Genomic DNA, 22,724 nt, shown 5'->3' with positions numbered 1-22,724 from the left:
AAAAGCATTTGATACTAAGTAACACATTATCTGTACTCCTAAATGACTTAGATGCAAATCTTAGTTACTGATTATGTTAGTAATAAGGAGTGAAGATGCCTGTTTTAGTATTAATGAACAAGGGATCAGACCTTGGAAGAGGGAAACAAATATTTGTTTTAAGATATAGTTTTGTAAAACACAGTGTATGGGAATGACTGTATGAAACACAGTGGGAATGAAGGAAAGGGTGAAACACAATGTATACAAATTTTGTATGCAAACCAACATGAATAAACTTTTTTAAAAGGTATAATTAATTAATTGGTGGTGGAACCTAGGATCCTGTGAGAGTTTGAGGGTTGGGTTATCATGCAGGGAGTGTGTCTAGAAAGAGAAGTTTGAGCTGAACCCAGAAGGATCAATAAGCAGTGACTTACTTATATACAGATTGTTGTTGTTGTGTGCCATCAAGTCAGAGCTGACCCTCCAGTGGGTTTTCAGAGGCAGTTTAATTACATGGGAGGGGATTGTCCCTTCTTTATCCTCTGAGCAGCTGCGGGATTTGAACTATGTACCTTCGGGATTGCAGTGCAGCTCTTTACCACTCGACCACCAGAGCTCCTTAATAGAGATTGTTGTTGCTTTTAATTGCCATCGAGTTGTGCACAACTCATAGCAACTCTATGAACAAAACCTGAGTCCTTTCTATAACTATTGTTTCTCCAAGTTCATAGAGTTTCCAGAGGCATGTGGTTTAGGAAGTGGATACCACTCCTGCTTCCAAACCTGTCTTAAAACTGGAAGCTCCACCAAATACTGTCCACCATGGGCAGCGATTATGGCGTTTGAGACACCAGTGGCACAAGGTTCAGCCTTACTGCAAACCCAGATTACAGCAAATTGATAGAAAGGGGCTGTAGGATTTAGAAGAATGTTCTTCCAACTATAGTAACAAGGAATTAAAATATAATCCCTCAGGCCCAACTTTTAAACTCAAGGGCCCTCCAGGAGGCCTTGTTGACTCTATAAACAAGAGGCTTAAATAAAAACAGCAACCACCGAACTTTCAACTTTTGCAGTAACACTCAACCAAAACAAGAGAGCCCATCTTTCAGAGTCCAGTCACTTCACCCAGTCTCCAAAGTGGAGACGAGGTGCAGGTGTCCTCTTGGAGGTCTTGGTGGCTCTAAAACAAGAGGCTTAAATAAAAACAATGAAATGATCCTCATAGATCCTCAGCCAAAACAAGTGCACCATCATACAGGTTCCAGCCACTTCATCCAAGTCCAAAATGAAGATAAGGGCTTGGTTGTTGTTAAGTGTCTAGTACTGATCCTACTAGATATACAAATGTTCAGTGACTTACAAAAGGAGCTCTTGTGGTTGTGGGCGAGACATTCAATGGTTTACCAAAAGGTTGGCAGTTTAAACTCAACGCCTCTCTTTGGGAGAAGAATGGGACAGTCTGCTTTCAGAAATATAGAGGGAGATCTGGTGGCCCAGTGGCAAAAAGTTATACTGCAATCCTGAAGGCATGCAGTTTGAATATACCAGATGCTCCACTGGAGGAGTGGCACTCTCCTGTGCAAGTCAGAACTGATTTGACAGGCCACCAAAAAAGAGAGAGAGAAAAAAAATATATATAGTTTTGGAATGCCTGTGTCATTGTCCTACATGATTGGTGTGCATATTGACTCAGTGGACAGAGGTTTGATTTGGTTCCCTTTGTATATGGCTAGAAGTGGGGTAGATCGTTGAAGAAAGGTCAGAGCAAGCAAAAGTATGTAAGAGTATGGCAAATTATGTAAGAGTCTGTTTTGTGGATCCTGTGACTCTTTATTTCATCTCTACCTTTGAAGTACTGTAATACTAAAATATGGATAACTCTTGTTACTTTCCAAAGAAAATAAGAAATTTTAACAATTGAAAGACTCAGTTATATAATAACCTATGTTAAAAGTATATGTAAAGTTTAGGTTAAGAAACCACGAATTTTATACAATAACAGTGTAGTACAGAAAAATGTGTCTTAGTAAGAATCTTCTGTGTTCTAGATGGCAAGCAACAACTTTTGAGTTTGGGAATGGACTTGCAGTTGGAATGGATGAAACTGGAAGATTTTCAAAAGCATCTTGATGGAGAAGATGAGAATTTTACCACAGCAGATGCAATTCCAAGTAGTGAGTGATTTTGATATTATAGGATTCCTTTTCCTAGTTCTGGGTATATCGATCCTCATTTGTTTTTCTTTCATTTCAGATTTATTGAGGGATGCTGTGAAAAATGGGGACTATATTACTGTGAAGATTGCACTTAATTCAAGTGAAGAATATAACCTTGAACAAGAGGTAATAGTTGTTTTTAATATTCTCATGAAAGGTAGTTGGAAAGTTGTTGTGTACTGTTGAGTCGGAACCAATCCATAGCTGACCCTCAGATGTGTTTTCAGAGGCATTAAGTCTCATGGGAGGAGATTTGCCTGTCTTTCCCTTGAGGAAAAGCTGGTGGTTTTCTACTGTGTACCTTTGTGTTGGTTGCGCAGTGCCTTACCACTAAGCCTCCAGAACACTCTAGTTGGAAAATAGCACTTTTAAAGCATTCTGTTCATTTTTTTCTTTTCCTTCTTTTCAAATTAACAAAAGTAAGATACAATCAAGTTATAAACTTTGTAGACTATGTGATACAGAAAATTTTAGTTCTATAAATCTACCTCCCCATCTCTGCTCAAAATTAGCATCTGGTTGTGTTGCTATTTATCTTTGAGTTATCACTTGTTTAAATCTCTGCTAGTTTGGATGGTATGGTCATTTGTATTTCTCTCATGGTTGCCTGTTTACAGTTACCCTTCTGCATCTGTCATAATTCTCTAGTACTGTTATAACTGTGTGTGCGCTCTCTATCTCTCTCTCACACATTGCTGCTGAGTTGGAACTGTCTCCTAGCTGTTCACATTTGTTGTTTAGAGGGTTGCTATGAGTCAACTCGACAGCTTCTAACAACAAAAACGGGATCCTGCATCCAATTTGTCATCTTCTGACATCTCATTTTTGAGAAATAAGGCAACATCCTTTTGCCTGACTTTTAAATTTTGGGTTTGTCAGCCCCTGCAGCCGTGCAGGAATCAGAAGAAACCCTCAACGTTATGCCTGACTCACAGATGTAGGACTTACCAGTCCCTTCCACTGCATAAGCCACTCTCTGGAGAGAAATCTCTTTGTATGTACACAAACACACACTGGTTCTCTAGAGAATCCAGCCTGTGACATGGGACTACATTATGGGTCCAGCATTGTTCCTTTTCATGTGGAGATGACAGTTGTCCCACTTCTGTTTATTTAAGAGATTCTTCTAGATCCCTGTTGGCACTCTTGGAAAAAATTAGCTGATAATAGATGTATGGATTTATGTCTGGACTCTTATTTTATTTCTTTGATTTGTGAATTTCTTTACCTACTTCTGAATTTCTTATGTTTGAAGAAACCACTTATAGAAAACCTAGCAATTGCGATTGTATAGACCAACATTTATCTAAGCCTAATCATATTCATTTTAGTTTGTTAACAATAGAATGGACTTATGTAACTTGGAATAGTCACTTCTTGCCTCATATCTTTGGAACAGTTTAAATTAATAAAATGAACATAGGAGTTTTACCTTGAGGTTAAAGAGAATTTAGACTGAAATGTGAGAGGAAAAAAATCAGGACCTTTGCTGTTTATGTAGCATTAAGATAATGCTGTGCCGTTTATGTCCTGCAAGTTGTCAGTACCTTTAGTGTGAAATACCTAGATTAGAAAATGTATGGTAACTCTTTTAGATGGAAACAACTAATAAATGAATGTTTGTTTCTGAATCTCTAATAGAATGCTTTAATTAAAAAAGTTTAGTAGATTATTAAGGAAATGCAGTTTAGTAATTTTGTGTTTATATGTCCTAGGTAAAGAGAATTAATTATAGAATTTTTCTGATTAAATATTAACATATCTCTCTAACTACTTCCTTCTACTTTTTCTCATCCCACCAATGAGTAAGGATTCAAGTGGGATGACTCTGGTGATGCTTGCTGCAGCTGGAGGACAGGATGACCTCCTCAGACTTCTCATCAAAAAAGGAGCCAAAGTGAATGGGAGACAGAAGAATGGGACCACCGCACTGATTCACGCAGCTGAGAAGGTTAGACATTCCACAGTGCTTCAGTTTTACAGTGGAATTTCTGCCAGTGGACTTAGGAGAGAATCTTGGTGAACTCTAATGAGGACGGGGGGAGAGCATGAAGTTCTGTAACTTTTTAATTCATATTTCATCTGAACAATGACATGTAAAGAATCAGTGTTTTTAATAACAGTAGGTTACGTAATTGTATTTTTAAAAAGAGATTTATCTGGCGAGCTCTGGTGGCCTAGTGGAGGGAGGCTGCGCTGCAATCCTAGAGGTACATGGTTTGAGTCCACCAGATGCTATGCTGAATAAGGAGGAATGGTCTCCTCCTGTACTGATCAGATCAGATTTGATAGTACACACACACAAAATAATAATTTTTTTTAAAAAGAGATTTATCTATATTTTATGTTTAAAATTATTTCCTCTTAAGATGTTTTCTTGATAATCTCATTAAAACATATTGCCTTTTCAAAGGGAAACGGGATTATATGTGAGGTTGAAATTGCTGGCAAAATAGCACGTGATTGTGTATTAGTGCATGAGAACTAGTGCATGAGAGCGCTAGGGGCTGGGTTCATAGCACATCACATCCTCACAGGAATCTGTTAGTGAAGACATGAGAGTAATGTACTTAGCAACCTTCTTGACACAAACTGCTAATGACTAAATATCCAAATATTTTTAATTATCTCTTAAAGAATTTTTGGAATTCAATTTTTGTTTGTTTGTTTGTTTTTAATAGAACTTTTTAACAACTGTGGCTATTCTTTTGGAAGCTGGAGCTTTTGTGAATGTCCAGCAGAGCAATGGTGAGACGGCTTTAATGAAGGTAAATACATTACGCAGAACAAGTACTAAGGGTGGTGTCTGTGGTCGGCCCAGGTCAGCCTCGTCCTGGAATATGATGAGAAACGAGAATAGTCTCTGGACTCAAGCATTGTGTGAATAAATAGGTCAAGTAGACTCATAAGTAAGCAAACAGGATATAGCTCATTGTGTGAGCAGCAAGAACTGCAGGTTATGTCAAAGGGCCACTGGACTGGGTCTCCAGGACTCAGAGATCCTTGAGTGAACTTAACTGAGAAAGGGAAGGGCCAGTCAGTCTGTACCTAATGGGAGAAAATGTATTTGCTTTAAGAGATCTGGTGGTCTAGTGTTAAAGAGTTGCACTGCCAACCCAAAGGCAGGCAGAGATAAGTTCCCCAGCTGTGCTCTGGTGAAAGATGGGCAGTTTTCTCCTGTGCATCCTCTGAAGACCTGTTGGAGGGTTAGTTAACTTTGAGTTCTGACTTAGGGGCACATGTGAACCGAAAACTAAAGCCCATTACCATCAAGTTTACACTGACTCTTAGTGACCCTATAAGGCAAGATGGAATTGGCCATGGCATTTCCAAGGGTTTACTCTTTGTAAGAGCAGATTGCCATGGAATGGCTGGTGAGTTCAGACTACCAACATTATAGTCTGCAGCCCCTATGTCACAGGGGGTACCGTCTAAGATATGGAAAGACCCCTAAGTGGAAATGTAAAATGGAACAGTCTCTCTCTCAAAGAATTTAGTGGTTTCCATTTGGCTTGAGTCCACAATCAGTGCCCATGAAAGTAGTAGCCAAAACAAATGACAACATGAAGAAATAATTTTTTTAAAGTGTTGCCTTTAGAAATTAATTTTGTGGAAGTATGCTTAGGTAGAGTATATGTATACATCTAATGTCATTATATTGAACAAAGTTGAGATACAGGTAAGTGTCCATCAATAGGGAAGTGGTAAAATGAATGAATTTCTGTGCCATGAACATACAGCTATGAAAAAGGAAGGTATAAATAATAGGATACATTGATATTTAAAAAATACTATGATTATGTAATTACTGCTTTCTTCCCATAGGCCTGTAAAAGAGGAAATTCAGACATTGTGCGGCTTGTTATTGAATGTGGAGCAGACTGTAATATTTTGTCAAAGCACCAGAATAGTGCACTCCATTTCGCGAAGCAGTGTAACAATGTGTTGGTGTATGATCTGCTGAAGAATCATTTAGAAACGTAAGTATGAAGTAAATTTACCGCAATTAAAACACAGAGTTTGATATAGCTCTTAGTTTGAACACATTATATAACCTGTTTGTAACTGCTCAGAAAAGGATTATCAAGTGCAGGTCCTAGTGGACTACTCTTCTCATCAGATGTTAATTTAATAAGTGGCATTTGAATTCTTTCCCTACAAGTCATTGAGGTATGAGAAACTATCATACCTTCATGTCTAGGATTACCTCCATAAAATGTTACTTTTGCTCGCATATGTTTTCTTAAAAATACTCCAACTTTAGTTTAAATTACCTCAGATGAATTCTATATTTCCTTTAATTTTGTGCTCATTTTTATAACTGTTATCTTTATTACTTCAGAATTCTCCTGATAGCATGTAATAGAAAGGCTATAAGCAGTAGCCAGCCTAGAGAAGACTATGACTTTCTTATAGCAGGACCTGTAGGGAAAGGCAACCCTAAGCAGATACAGCGAAATCACTTTGTCACACACCCCCACCCCCCTGCTGACTCCAGTACTTAGGACATGACTCTGTCATGCCTGCAAGATGATTACTCCAGTTCTAGACACAGGATCTGCATGAAATATACAATATGCCCAAGTCATGAGCTTGGTATCTACCCACTTTAACAGTCCTGCTGGAAACTTCACTCAGCAAGGGTCATCTTCTGCCTTTCTGGCCAGCCTTGGTCCATTGGTACATGAGTGACTGCCAGGAGTCCTGGGAGCCACTGTTTCAGATGGGCAGGTTGCCACGTGGAACCAAGTCACTTGTATTATTAGAGGAAAAGAAGGCAAAATGGGTTTAGGGTAGGAAAAGAGATCTCTGCCACATCGCAAGGCATTTGATCATATTAGTGGCCCACATGTGGTGGCCTAGAAGTTTGCCAGGTTTCCTGGGACTGAGGGTTTATCAGGTTACTTACTTGGTGATAGAATGGTCCTAAGCGGCTTACTGGTGTCGGGGCCTTTGAGAGCTCATATTAGATGATTTGGCCATCCAGTGGCAAGACAGCGTCAAGATACTTTGCTGGATCAGATAACATTGGCCACTGTACATTTCTTTCTCAGCTGAGCACTATAACAAGTTGTTGTTACGTGCCATCGAGTAACTTGAGACTCAGAGCGACCCGATATACAATAGCCCTAAACTCTGCTCTGTCCTGTGCAAATCTCACTGTCTTCCACATACCCATCCCTATTACCCCAGTCACTGAATCAATCCACCTCATAGAGAGCCTTCCCCTCCTGCACCTGCTCTCCACCTTCCTAAGAATGAGGTCCTTTTCTAAGGACCAGTCTCTCCTTACAACATGACCAAAGTATGTGACACAAAGCTTCAGAATTCTTTTCTCCAAGGAGTCGCCCAGTTTAACCCTCTCTAGGATAAATCTGTTTGTTTTCTTAGCAGTCCATGGTACCCTCAGCATTCTTCTTCAACACCAAAGCTCAAAGGCATCAATTCTTCTTCTATCCTCCCTAGTCATTGTCCAACTCTCTGACGCATAAAAAGTGATTGCAAAGACCATGGCCTGTATCAAGACTGGAGAGTTACTCCTGAATTTCTTAATAGAGTCCTTTCTCGTTTTTCAGAATGTTAATTCACTAAATACATGTGTCCTGAGCACCAGCTGTGTGACAGGCGCTTCTAGAGGGTCAAGGATATAGATAGAGATGGGCAGGAAAGACAAAGACCTTCCTCTCTTGAGATTTACATTCCAGTGAGAGCAGCTAGATGGTTTTTAAACTTGTTAGATGCTGAATTCTAAAGAAAAAGAAAGCAGGGGGCTAGTGTTGCTGATTGTAAAAAGATCAGACAGCCTCACTATATTCAACCCTAGAATTAGTTTATGGCTCATGGTACTTTTCTGTGTTAACACTGACAACTCTTACTATATATACTTTTTTATTAGACTTTCAAGAGTAGCAGAAGATACCATAAGGGATTACTTTGAAGCCCGTCTTGCTTTGCTAGAACCAGTTTTTTTTTTCCAATAGCATGCCGTTGTCTTTGTGAGGGACCAGATTTTTCAACAGATTTCAATTATAAGCCCCCACAGAACGTACCAGAAGGTAAACCTGGCTTTTCTTTCTGAAATGTGACACTATAATTATGAAGTGGTGTGTGTAGACTATTAGAACTCTTCCTTTACAGTTTGAGGACATTGTTGTGCATGGTAATGACATAGACTTGTAAACAGCAGACAAAGAAATACAATTACAGAAAGCCTCTGACAGAAGAAACCACATTGCTCTCTTTCCCAGGTAACTGAGAAGAGTGCTTAGTCCATTGTCTTAACACTCATTTAAGAAACAAGTCATAGGGAATACATGGCAATATTAATGCAGTTTGGCCCTTAATAGTTAACTGTTTTTATTAACATTTAGCTTTATGTGGATTTTTCACTCAAATCACAATAAACATAAAAAGTCTAGTTTAAGATTCTAACCCAGGATCAACAGTGTCCCTGTTTTATTGCTGCTAGTTGTCTCTGGATTACTATGCCCTGATACAGATAATTATAAAATAAATAAATGTCTTCCCTCTAGCTTAGTGAAACATAAGTACTACTTCCTATCTTGTGCTTCATAACTAAAGTAAGAGTAAAATATAAATACCCATTTACTACAGATCTTTTATTAGTAGATGAACTAAAATATGTGTTTGTATATTATTCAGGTTCTGGTATCCTGCTGTTTATTTTCCATGCAAACTTTTTGGGGAAAGAAGTCATTGCTCGACTCTGTGGACCATGTAGTGTACAAGCAGTAGTTTTAAATGATAAATTTCAACTTCCTGTATTTCTGGTAAGATTTTTTTTTTGTAGCTCAGCAGTGAAAATTACTATGTTCTGATTAAAAAGTACAGGTTACCATTCTTTTAAAGTTCCTGTTTTAAAATATGTAATCATTAAAATTTAGTAAATCCGTTCAGTTATCTTAAACCTTGTCAATGAAAATAGAGTTCATTTTTGTACTTTGAATTATGTTTACTATTATGTTTTTGACCTTGCATTATTCTAGATTTAAACATTTATGTTTACCTGAAACAAATTGCCTGATTTTAAATACTGTAGCATATTTCCTCTATGATAATGACAAACATTGACTTAAAGAAAAATTAAAAAATTTAGAAAAGGAACTGTTATCTTTCTATTCACACTTTCTGAAACCAGTATATTAGCATTAGTTGTATATATGCTTAATTTTAAGTTCATAATTTGAGTAATCTTAATTTATTAGTTTTCTTTTTAAAATCATCATGAGTTAAAAATATGTAATAAATAATATACTAGTGGATATATAAGTGCTCTATAAAAATTCTTTTAAAGAACCATAGAAAGAGTCAGAAAGGGTTGACAGGCAGTGAGTGGGGAGGAGTAGGTTGGACAGATTATCGACTGGGTGGGCAAGGGAAAAGGATGATTATGCCGTGAGGTTTTGATAGGAGGCTGTAAAGAATCTTTATGCATTGAACAGCCATATTTATAATTTTTCCCTTAAGCTGAGTTAAAAAGCCATAACTGGCCTTATAAACATCTTTGACATACATGCTGATTATATACCTCCATGAATTCTGATATTAATGATTATATCAGAAATTGTTAGCTAAGTCTTATAAACTACATTTCTATTTGCATTATTTTTTAACAATTGAGGGGGAATAAGGAATCACAGCATACTGATTTATAAAAATTCATATATAAAACTTCTATATGATTCACTTTGAAATCCTTTTCTGATGTCTGTTATCAGAAGATTAAGGGAGTTCTGGTCGCCTAGTGGCAAGAAGCTGTACCCAGAGGTACGTGGTTCAACTCCACCAGATGCTCTGCTGGAGGAGGGGCCATCTCCTCCTGTACCAGTCAGATCTGATTTGACGGTGCACACACAAAAAATAATTAAAAAAGAAAAAGATGATTATACTGTGAAATTAACAGTTTGTTCCTTACTGAATGGAGAAGTTTCTGAAGAAATAGTGACTGACTTGGGTCTCATTCTATTCCAGGATAGCCATTTTGTTTATTCATTCAGTCCTGTTGCTGGCCTCAATAAACTCTTCATAAGATTGACAGAAGCACCCTCTGCTAAGGTGAAGACTTCCCTCACATTGACTATTACTCCCATACTGATTGTCTAAGTGACTTTCTCTGAAGTAGCTTGGCTAGAGAGAGTACTGCCTAGGATTCAGTTCTAGGTCTGAATCTACAATAAGTCAGGCCTAAATAATGAAACGTGCCAAGAGTAATGAGAATATATATATCTGTATAAATCAGTTCCTCAACTATAATAATAATACTCTGTTAACCATATCCTAAAATCAAGTTATGCTAGTTTGGATTTTATGTTGCAGTACCAAACTGAAAATAATGTCAAAGAAAGAGAAATCAGTCTAGACTGTGTTTTTTTCCCTCTACCTAGAAAAAGGAGCCCTTACTTGTGTACTAATTGGTCTTTTTTCTTCCACTAGGTTAAGTTGCTGATAGGTGCCTACAGAGTGCAGCTGCAGTGATGGAGAACGTTCCAGACTGATTTTTAAATACTCTCTTCTAAGCAGTTTAGAATCCTTCTGGCACACCTAACACTTTCAGATTTGAAGTCTCATCTGTAAACCTCTCGCAGTTCAGGGCTTGCCATCTGTTTTAGTTTGTAAGGTGGGACACAGTTGTTCTGATAGATTAGAAAATATTAACATAAGTTGTTATTTGTGCCAGTGTTCTGAAATCTACAGGTAATGGTGTCCAGAGTGCATCTTTCAGTTTTCCACAATGTGGAATGCTAAGTGAATATTATTTAAGAAAATTAAAGAAAAGATTTTTACTAAACTTGAAGTTTTCTATTATCCCTAGTGAATTTTTGTGGATTGTCTGGTTTTAATCTGGTTTTTTTAAAGTCAAGGGTAATGTTTTTATTAGCTTATAGCAGGGAAGCATGTCAGATTCAGAATACCTACATGCTACATGTAGTGTGAGTTTGTGGTCCTGGAAATGTGACTAGCGTGACTAGCATGCTGACGGGGAAGGATCTTCTCTGCTTATAATAGAGTAATAATATCTGAATCTATGATACAGCAAGAATGTAAACCCGTTAGCCTTAAAAGAAATGTTTAGTTATGAGCTTTCGTCCTGTTCTTGTATTCCATCAAGTAATTTGGTGAAGCCAGATCCTGTGATCTTGTTTTGAAAAATTGGAACTGTGCCTTGCCGTCCTGGCTATTTCCAGTGCCACAGTGTGCCTCTCTGTCGACTGTGTCTGTGGATTGCTAACCAAGTGTATCCCTCATGTCCTTTTAAGACATATTTCCCACACTTTAATCAAGGTCGAGTTGTTTATTTCCTTACTAGTTTATAATTGTATGCATTGCAGTTATAATGACAATCTTTTTAGAATGTCACATAGTACATCTTCACACATTTTATAGATATTTCAGAGAGCCATTTTTATTTTACATTCCAGCACTATATTTTCCTACTGTTTCTCAATAAAATACAATAATGATTTTCTTATTTCCTCTCTGTTATGGAGTCCCAGGACTTCAAAGCGGATACTCAGTGTGTGATTCAATGTAATGAGAATTGAGAACAACCTCTTTTCCACTAAATGGAATCATATACTAATAACTGTTTTTGGTTTTATTGCTTTTGAGGGAAAATTCGGAGGTTTTAATTAGTTTAGAAGAATAGTGAGGGACATAATAGTATTTTAGCTTCATAGAAATGAGTTTTTGAAAAATAAAATTTCTCTTATCCCAGAATCATGCCTAAAATATTAGCAACCTTCCTAGGGACACATTAGAGGATTAGGCCTTGAACACTAATGAGCGAAGACCAGATGAGTACTCTTTCTCAAGGTGTTTATTGTGTGCTGATGATGTAGCCACTGCTCCAGTGCGTTTCAGAGGCAGTGAACAGCACAGAGAAGATTGCTCATCTTTATCTGGTGGAGCAGCCGGTGGGTTCAAACCACATGCTTTCAGGTTGGCAGCTTCACTCCTTACATCCAGGTCACCTAGAGCCAAGACACAGAACAGATGGAGAGTGAGCGCCATTCACTTAGGAGATGTGGAAACTCAACACGTATGAAATACTTTAACAGGCAAGACTGGAGTCTTAAGAGGAAGGTAAATTTGGAAAAGTGGACTAACTTGTCTTTGTTTTCTGTTTTAACTGGAGTAGTGTTGAGAAGAGAAAAAACAGATTAAAATTTGAAAATGTTGCGTTTGAGTTCTGAGATTTAAGTTTTGTACCACATGGCACAGAGTTATGTGCGTATTAGAATGAATAAGAACATTATTTAACAGTTACTTTGCTCCTTAAAACTAAGTAAACACACATTCTAATTCTCTGAATTCTTGAGCACTGGCTTTAAAGATGGAAAGGGCTGGATCAGAAGTAAATTTTCACTTTAGAACTGTTGTCCTTCTGGGGAAAAACAATTCTGTAGTAGCAAAAATAGACAAAATGTAGTTAATACTCCTAGTCTAGCTCAAAGTCATTCTTAGTAACCTATATATTATTCACATCTGGAGGACGAGTACCTGGCCAACTGACTGGAAGAGATCCATATTTATTCCTATTCCAACAAAAGGTGACCTGACAGTGTGTGGAAATTAGTGTTCAATATCACACAGAAGCAAAATCCTGCTGAAGATCATCCAAAAATGACTGGAATAATACATTGACAGAGAACTACCAGAAATACAATCTTGTTTTAAAAGAGGACTACCAGAAATACAATCTTGTTTTAAAAGAGGACTATCAGAAATACAATCTTGTTTTAGAAGAGGCCATGGCACTATAGACACTATCATCAATGTCAGATGGATCTTGGCAGAAAGCAAAGAGTACCAGGAGGATATCTATCTGTGTTTGATTGACTATGCAGAGGCATTTGATTGTGTGGATCACAGCAAATTGTGGCTAAACTTGAGGAGAATGCTTGATTGTTCTCATGTAAAACCTATACTTGGATCAGGAAGCAGTCTTCAGAACAGAGCAAGGAACTGCTGCATGGTTCACAATCAGAAAGAGTGTGTCAAGGATACATCCTGTCTCCATACCCATGCCTTTTCCATCTATATGCAGAACAGATTATTCGGGGGACTGAGCTTTGTGATTAGAAATGTAGCATCAGGGTTGGAGAAAGATTCATCAAGAAACCTATGTTTTGTGGATGACACAACCCTGCTTGCTGAAACTAGGGAGGGCCTGAAGTGCTTACTGTAGAAGGTCAAGGACTGTAGTCTTCAATATGGATTGAAGCTCAACATCAAGAAGACAAAGATTCTCACCACTGGGTCAAATTGGTAGCACCATGATGGACTGAGAAGAGATTGCGGTTGTTAATAGTTACAACTTGCTTTGTTCCACAGGTAACAATCAGCACCAGCAGCCAGAAATCAAAAGACAAATAGCATTAGGTAAATCTGCTTTCAGGCACCTTTCCAGAGTCCTAAGAATCAACGATGTCAGTCTAGAGACTAAGAGGTGCCTGATCCAGACCATGGTCTTCACAATTACTTGCTATGGATGCATCAGAGAGCTGGACGATGACTAAGTTTGATAGAAGAAGAATTGATGCCTTTCTTTGAGTTGTGGTGCTGGAGAAGAGACTTGAACATACCATGAACTGCCAAGAAAACAAATAGTTCTGTCTTGGAGAGGATGAAATCAAGTTTCTCCTTGGAAGTTAGGATTTTGAATCTTTGTCTCACATACCTTGGGCACACAGTGAGGAGAGGACCAGTCCTTGGTGAAGGACATCATGCTCGGAGGGTGGAGGGACAACACAGGAGAGGATGACCCCGGATGAGATGGATTGATGCAGTAACTGGGACAATGGGGGTAGATGTGTCAGAGTCAGTGAAACTGACTCAGGACAGGAAAGGCTTCAGAGCTGTTGTGAGTTGCAGGCACCTCAACGGCACATCATGTTGTCATTACAGTGTGTTCTGCTAACATCAGTGTCAGACTAGTCACTAAAGATAGAGGTCAGAAATGCGCCACGTTTAATCAGCTATACCATGCCGCCATTTCTACCATCAACTCTCCTCCATTCAGTTTCCCCACTCTTCGATGTCTCGTGGGTTCTGTGTCTGATTCATTCTGGTGTTGCAGAGACAGGTGAGCAGTGGGCCAGGTTCTTGCACACAGTCAGTTGCAGCTGGATGCTGTCCTCCCAGGAGAGCTAGCGAGCATCGAGCTTCTATTGGCTTATTTAGGCCTCTAGTAGGGTAGTGCTTAGATGCCACAAAGTAGGTTGCAATCCCTTAACCGTATGCATGTTTTAAGGCTTGAAGGCCTCGTCCATCCTGCCAAGGGGAGCTCTGTGGTAAGAACTTGTGTGTAATCCTAAAGGCACATGGTACAAATCTTCCAGCTACTGCAGGAAGGAGAATGGGCAGGCTTTCTGTGTGACTTACAGCCTCTGAAAATCCACTGGAGGGCTAGTTGTGGGTGGATTCTGATTTGATGGTACACAGCAGCAGCAACAGTGGTGATTCATAGTGACCCTGGGTGAACAACAGACTGGAACCCTTCCCTCTCCTGTGCCATTCTCTCAATCTCTGACACACTAGAGCCCATTACTACAGTCGTCACTGTGTCAGTCCACCTGGTTGAGTCGTCTTCTCTTTCACCATCCCTTCATCTTCCCAAGCATCATATCTGTCTCCAAGAAATAGCCTCTCCTATCAACATGCCCACTGTATGTGAGACGAAGCTCTATCATATTTGTCTCCAAAGAGCACTCTTGACTGCACTTTCTCTAAGACACATCTGCTTTTTTGGAAGTCCATGCGATATTAGTACTCTTCAACACCACAGTTAAAGACATCATTTCTTCTGTCATCCTTTTTCATTATTCAGCTCTCAAATGCATAGCAAGTCATCTTACCTTAATCCTATCTTCTTTTTACAAAAAATACTTCACAAAATGGGAGGCTGTGAATGTGATCACATTAACTCATTGTGAATTATGCCATGCAGTCAGTCCCAACTCTGCTGAACCTATAGTGGGTTTCCAAGGCTGTAAATCACACAGGCAGAGACGGACCCACTTTCACTGGGGGTGACTGATGGATTCGGAGCACTGCAGCCTTGGGTGAGCAGTTCAGCTCCCTTTGGACTCCACCACCAGAGCTCTTTAGAAGTACATTAGAAAAGAAGTACAAGAATAGATTCTAGGGGAGCTCTGGTGGCCTAGTGCTAAGAAGCTGCACTGCAAGCCATAGGCTCACAGTTCGAATCCACCAGATGCTCTGCCGGGGAAGAAGGGACCATTTCCTTCTGTACCAGTCAGATCTGATTTGACGGTACACACAGAAAAAACATAATAAAATTTTTTTTAAAAAGCTAAAAAATAATAGATTCTAAGCTAATAAGAGTAAAGGAGCTGCAATACAAACCTGTTGAAATTACAGCATGAAATTGTAAAATTCAGGAACCGGGATTTCTGTAACGTCTCGTATTGGAAAACACTTTTTGCTTAATCCTGTTCAAAAGACGATGATTTCCTTTGAGGTGAGACTTGTGCTGCTAACTGAGAGGTAGACAGTTTGCATTCACCCAGAGGTGCCCTGGAAGAAAGCCCTGGCAATCTAGCTCTGAAAGGCCGTTGGAAACTACATGGTCTCTATGCCTCATAATCCATTCAACTAGCGGGGTTTCCCCTTCTAAAATAGATTCTGGTAGCAAGCAATAAAGAGTGACATTTCTGACGAACCTGCTGACTTGAACAGCAGGGTTTCTCTTGAGAAATGTGTTCTACAGGCAATTATGCTGTTATCAAACATTAGCACCTGATGAATCAGGAAGTGGTGACAACTCAGTTTGATCCTATGATTTCATGACAAATGTACAACTGGAATACAGGCAATAAATAAACCACATTTTACAGGATTTCTCAACAGTCAAAATATGTACAAGTATTCTCTGCTCAAACATTCAAGTTATGACAGAAAAGCTGGTTTGCAGTGATGTCGCCGTCAGCAGTCAGAACAAGTGGAGAGCTGGTGATGCTTTGGAGTTGAACTGGACATGAGCATAGCAACCGTTATGCCCTTGTTACAACACTGACAGTGGCAAAAATCAAATTTATAGTTACTGATAATAAAAAGACAAAAATGAGAACTTTTTTTACTAAATAGGGAAAAGGTATTCAATGTACAATAGAACTGATTTTATAACAGTTGTTGGAATGACATCCTGGGACTGCCTATAATATCATTTTCACTTCATTTTTTCCAGTGTTGATTATTCTCTCTACTCACTGTGTTGAGTTGGACCATATTCCTAACTGTGTATCCAGCAGGTTTTCAGAGACTGTAATGCACGTTGGAGGAGATTGCTCATTTCCCCCTCATGAAGCAGCTGGTGGATTTGAATCACTTGCCTTAGAGTTGGCAACCAAACTCCTCACCCGCTAGACCACCAAAGTACCCCTGTGTTAACGAACTTTTGTTGATTGCCGTGAAGTCGAGCATGTCATAGCGACTCCTTGAACAAAAGACCTGAAGCCCTTCCACAACCATGGCCATTTATCAAAGTTCACAGAGTTTCCAGATGCATGCTGTTTAGAACTAGATCCCCTTTGAATATTACACCTTCCTACCAGAGGGTCAAGGACTGCAGCCTTCAATATGGACTGAGGCTCAATGTCAAGAAGACGAAAATTCTCACCACTGGACCAATAGGTAGCATCAGGATGGATGGCGAAGGGATTGAGTTTGTTCACAGCTTCAGTTTGCTCGGCTCCATGGTCAACACTCTTGGCACCAACAACCAGGAAATCAAAAAACGTATTGTGATGGGAAAGTCTGTGGTTAGGGACCTCTCTAAAGTACTCAAAAACAGCAGTGTCCCTGGAGACTTAAGGTGCGCCTGATACAGGCCATGGTTTTTGCAATCACTTGTTATGCATCAGAGAGCTGGACAGTGACATGGGAGGACAGGAGAATTGACGCCTTTGAGCTGTGGTGCTGGAGAAGAGTATTGACTGTACCGTGGAGTGCCAAGAAAACAAACATTCATCCTAGAGAGGGTTAAACCAGGCTGCTCCTTGGAGGCAAGGATTCTGGGGCTTCGTCTGACATACTTTGGACACGTTGTAAGGAGAGACAGGTCTTTAGAGAGGGACATCATGCTGGGTAGAGTAGAGGGACAGCGCAGGAGGGGAAGACCCTCTATGAGGTGGATTGATTCGGTGACTGGGGTTATCGGGATTGGTGTGTCAGAGGCAATGAGATTGGCACAGGATAGAGCGTGGTTTAGGGCTGTTGTATATATGGTAGCTATGAGTTGCAAACGATGGCACATAACAACAACCACCCCCACCAAATAGAGAAGTGGGAAGTAATTGAACTGCCTGGGGGCGGGGGGAATCTCTTGCTGTTGCTTTGGTTGCCGCTCACAGCAATCTAGTAAGACCATTGTGCTGTCCCATAGTTTCCAACGCACTGACTTTTACAGAAGCAGCTGCTGCCTCTTCTGATATGGAACACCTTGTGGGTTCAACCCACTGACTTTGCAGTTAGTAATTGAGTGCTTAGGCCACCCAGGGCTTTACTGGAGCGGCTAATAGACCAGGTCAGATTTTAAAATCTAAAATGAATTTTCTTAAAATCTATTTCAGACTAGGTCAAAGTACTAAAATCGTAGAATTCATAGTTCATCAAGTCTTAATGAAACTTGAGAAAATGCCCTTGGAACCTACAAACCTGAACAATATGACAGTGAGTCCACATGTTCATCCTGCTTTTTGATGTAACACAATTTCAACTGGACTTGCTCTTCATACTGTACAATTAAATATTAAAAATCTACCTACCTGCTTGTTTAACCTCCAATTAACCATGAACACCAGGACTGTTTTCAAGGACTTGGTTCCTGGTGACATTATGCCCAAAATAAGTGTGAGGAAGTCTGACAATTTTTGTTCCTAAGGAGCACTGGGCCCTTCTTCTACAATAGATTGCCCTGTTCCTTTGGTGGTCCTTAAGTTCAGTACTCTGCAATATCATAATACGTTCCCATGGAGTATGACTCACAGCAATCCTGAACAGCAGATCTGAACCCTGTCCTATCCTGTGTCATCTTCATCTCTGACATAGTCGTATCTATTGCTTCCGTCACTGTGTCAGTCCATCTCGTTAAGGAGCTTAACGCACCCTTTTCCAAATATGATGTCCCTTTCCAAAGAATAGCCCCTTCTAACAACATACTCCATATATGTGAGGACAAGCTTTGCTGTCCTTGTCTCTAAGGAGCACTCTGGCTATGCTTTTATCAAAGGCAAACATAGTTCTGTCATCTTTATTCATTGTCTAGTTTTCAGATCCATGGATAGTGATGGGAAAGGCCATGACCTGAATCAGGTGCATCTTTGTCTTTAAACTTATCTAGTTGCTCTTCAGTACTTTGGAGAAGTCCCTGACAGCAGACTTTCCCGTTGCAATACGTCTTTTTATGGTTGCATAGTGGAGTGTACTCGGGGCGAGAGTTGGGATTCTAAACCAATGAAACAATTTTTCTTTTACTTTTCAAAGAGAAGAGCAAACTAGTGGGAAGGGTAGGCAGGGAAAAAATGCAACAAGGAATATATGGAAATCCAAAATCTCTGTAAACGTCCATTAAAATTAATTTTTAAATTTTTTTTAAAAAAATAGTAGTTAAAAAGCCTGCTCATCTTCCCGCCACAGGCTACTTCTTCTACCCTTCCTACCCTTCTCTGGTCTGGGACAGCAAACATGTAACAACATGGCCCATTTGAGGGTGGTCACCTTCAACCAGCTTTCCAAGGAGAAGGCTTATCTATGATATTTATGGTACAAAACCAATTCCAGTGAGGTCAAACTATAAATACCAAACCTAGCCTTCAACCTTGACGTAAACACTAACTTGGAATCCCAAACTGTAAGCGACTAAAATCTACACAGCTCTGCCTATCCACAACCTAAAACCCCAAGACCTAAACATAAACTTAGCTCTAAAACTTCTAAACTCTTAATGCCAAACCCTTAACTGTAAATACAAAATCCATCTAAACCCCAAAACACTAATCAAATCCCTAGTAAGCTGACCTGTGCGCTAATGCCCTTCACTCAGCCTCTGAACTCTTCCTAGCGTCTTAACCTTCCTAATCTTTCTTCAGACCTATTAACCTTGTAGGTGGATGGCAGAAACCAAATACTGGAGCCCAGAAGCAAGTTCAGTTCCTCCAGTACATAGTATATTCATTACCATACCATGTTGTTATGTGCCATCGAGTCGCTTGTGACTCACAGCGACCCTGTGTACAACAGCCCTGAACTGTGCTCTCTCCTGTGCCAATCATACTGTCTCAGACACACCCATCCCGATTACCCCAGTTACTGAATCAATCCACCTCATAGAGGGTCTTCCCCTCTTGCGTCATCCCTCCGCCCTAGCATGATGTCCCTCTCCAAGGACCTCTTCCTCCTTACAACATGTTCAAAGTATTTCAGAAAAAATCCCCAGAATCCTTGTCTCCATAGAGCAGCCTGGTTTAACCCTTTCCAAGATGAATCTGTTTGTTTTCTTGGCAGTCCACGGTACATTCAATAATCATCTCCAGTACCACAGCTCAAAGGCATCAATTCTCCTATCCTCCCTAGGATGTCTGATCCAACTGTCTGATGTATAACAAGTGATTGCAAAGACCATAGCCTGTATCAGACTCACCTTAGTTTCCAGAGTGACACCATTGCTCTTCAGTCTCCTGGAGAGGTCCCTAACAGCCGACTTTCCCATTGCAATACGTTTTTTTATTTCCTGGCTACTGGTACCAAGAGTGTTGACCATGGAGCCAAGCAGACTAAAATTAACAATCTCAATCTCTTCATCATCCATCCTGATGCTGCCAATTGGTCCAGTGGTGAGAATCTGTCTTCTTGACATTGAGTATCAATCCATACTGACGGCTGCAGTCCTTGACCATCTGCAGCAAGCATTTCAGGTCCTCCTCAGTTTCAGCAAGCAGGGTTGTGTCATCTGCATAAAGCAGATTGTTAATAGATCTTCCACCAATCCTGATGCCACAGTTCTCATAGAGCCCAGCCTCCCGGATAATGTGTTCTGCATACAGGTTGAAAAGGAATGGAGATAGGACACAACCCTGGCATACGCCTTTCCCAATTTTGAACCATGCAGTGTTTCCTTGCTCTGTTCTGATGACTGCCTCTTTGTCCAAGTATAGGTTTTACATTAGCACAATCAAGTGTTCTGGGATTCCCATTCTTCTCAGAGTCAGCCACAGTTTGATATGATCCACACAAATGCCTTTGCATAATCAATGAAACACAGACATTCTTTTGGTATTCCCTGCTTTCAGCTAGATCCATCTAACATCAGCTACAATATCCCTAGTACCACGATCCCTTCTAAACCCAGCCTGGACTTCTGGCAGTTCTCTGCTGATGTACTGTTCCAGTAGTTTTTGGATAATCTTCAGTAGAATCTTGCTTGCATGTGATATCAATGATACTGTTCTATAGTTTCCACACTCAGTTGGGTCACCCTTCTTTGGAACTGGAACAAATATAGATCTCTTCCAGTCTGTAGGCCCAGTGGTTGTTCTCCAGATTTCTTGGCACAAGTTGGTGAGCACATCCAGGGCAGCATCTGTTAGCTGAAATACTTCAATTGGTATACCATCTATTCCTGGGGCCTTGTGTTTTGCTATACTAATTTACTATACTATACTATACTATACTATACTATACTATACTATACTATACTATACTACACTACACTACACTACACTATACTAATTATTATAATATACTAATTCCTCACATTATTATCACAGAGAAATTGTGAGATGAATTCCAGAACAGAGGGAATGAATGCATTTCCAAAGGCTTTTTTAAATTTTTACAAGAAAGAATAGCATGCCTCTCCAAGAGAAAGGAGAATATGCCTTCGATTGTGTATGGAAGCTTGGTTGTTGCATGTAAACTTCCCCATAGCCTCTGTTGCCTCTAAACAAATATAAAGTGCCCTTATGGATATGTCATCTTTTGTGGTGGATCTAATGCTAGTTTATGTGATTTCTTCCCTGTAGATAACACATTTTCTTGGGCAATTGTGTGTTTTTTAAAATTCTAGTTTATTTAAAAAATTAGAATACATTGCTTTTGAGAAGTCTTCCAATTTTCCTCATCCTCCCTTCAAATTGTACAACTCCATAATTAACCCCTTCTCCCCCTCTTTCTGCTTCCACCGTCCCCCACCCCCTCTTGGATCCTTCTACAGTAATGATTTTAGACTCATTCTACAATAATGGTTTTATACAAGATTTGTTCTTTTGGGACTGAGTGCATTCACTCAGCATAGTGCTCTCCAGTCCCTCCCAAGTTAGGTAATAATTTACAAAATCATGACTCCTGCATGCTGCATAGTATTCCATTGTGTGAATGTACCATAATCTATTAATACATTCTATGGTGGTTGGACGTCTGGGCTGTTTCCATGTTCTTGCAATGCTGAATAATGCTGCTATGAACATTGGTGTAGAAATCTCTATTTTTGCTTCCATCCTCATTGTCTCAGGATATATATTTCAAGCAGTGGAATAACTGAATCATATGGAATTTCTATGTTCAGCTTTTTTTTTATGTGAAGATTTTTGGTTTTCTTATTTTATTTTTATTTCATTATTTTTGTGTGTGTACCATCAAATCAGATCTGACTGATAACAGGAGATTCTTCCTCCTTCTCCAGCAGAGCATCTGGTGGATATGAACCATGTACCTCTGAGATTGCAGTGCAGCTTCCCGCCACCAGGCCACCAGAGCTCGCTTATGTTCAGCTTTTTGAGGAAGCACCAAACTGCCTTCCAGAACGGTTGTGCCATTTTACAACCCCACTATCAGTGTTTAAGAGTGCCTTTCTCGCCACATCCTCTCCAACATTTACTTGCTGCCCTGTTATACTTTGCCACTGTTACTGGAGTGAGACAGTACCTCCCTGTAGTTTTGAGTTCCATCTCACTTATTGCCAGTGATTTTGAGCATTTTCTTCATGGTCTGTGTGCCATCTGAATATCTTCCTCTGTGAAAATTCTTTCCATGCCTTTTCCCCATTTTGTAATTGGGTTATCAGTCTTTTTCTTGAAAGAGTATTCTGTAAGCTCTCATCATGAGACTCTTGTCTGAGATGATAAGTTCAGCGAGAGAAGCGGCTAGGATTTAAAGAAGATGCAGAGAGGCTAAACGCTCGTGACAAATAGTGAAGTTTAATATTTAGGAACAGGTTTATATACCTCTTAGAAACATGCCTGTAGGGGTAATCACATTATCTCTTATTTGTCCAAGATGTTGACTGGTAGATCAAACATTCCCAGACCTCCACACAACAAGGACATCTTCCGGAATATCCTACAATATGTTTTGAAAAAACACAAAAGTATCACATTCCTGGAATTCTGAGACCTTTGGTCACTCCCTATTCATTAGCATACTGCTTCCTAGAGTTGTTTACTGTAAAACAGATGGTCAAGCCAAGATGGGTGGTCCTGC

At 39.7% G+C, this 22,724-nt stretch overlaps 1 pseudogene across 1 annotated transcript in view; it reads left to right on the top strand.

Moving 5' to 3' along the window:
- The window catches only part of LOC102850969, a 59,530-nt pseudogene extending 48,830 nt beyond the window's left edge, over positions 1–10,700 (top strand). The window contains exons 6-14 of the transcript XR_439008.1: positions 2,037–2,162; positions 2,242–2,330; positions 4,015–4,155; positions 4,886–4,972; positions 6,030–6,184; positions 8,101–8,260; positions 8,868–8,995; positions 10,197–10,280; positions 10,659–10,700. The product of XR_439008.1 is annotated as an M-phase phosphoprotein 8-like (transcript). The remainder of the gene's footprint in view (positions 1–2,036; positions 2,163–2,241; positions 2,331–4,014; positions 4,156–4,885; positions 4,973–6,029; positions 6,185–8,100; positions 8,261–8,867; positions 8,996–10,196; positions 10,281–10,658) is intronic.
- Positions 10,701–22,724: the final 12,024 nt, after the last annotated feature.

Source organism: Elephantulus edwardii, unplaced genomic scaffold (genome assembly GCF_000299155.1).
Source record: "Elephantulus edwardii isolate Elephantulus edwardi_28Jun2011 unplaced genomic scaffold, EleEdw1.0 scaffold00283, whole genome shotgun sequence".
Taxonomy (NCBI): domain Eukaryota; kingdom Metazoa; phylum Chordata; class Mammalia; order Macroscelidea; family Macroscelididae; genus Elephantulus; species Elephantulus edwardii.
Note: the sequence above shows the minus strand (reverse complement) of the source record. Positions and strands in the feature narration are given on the sequence as shown.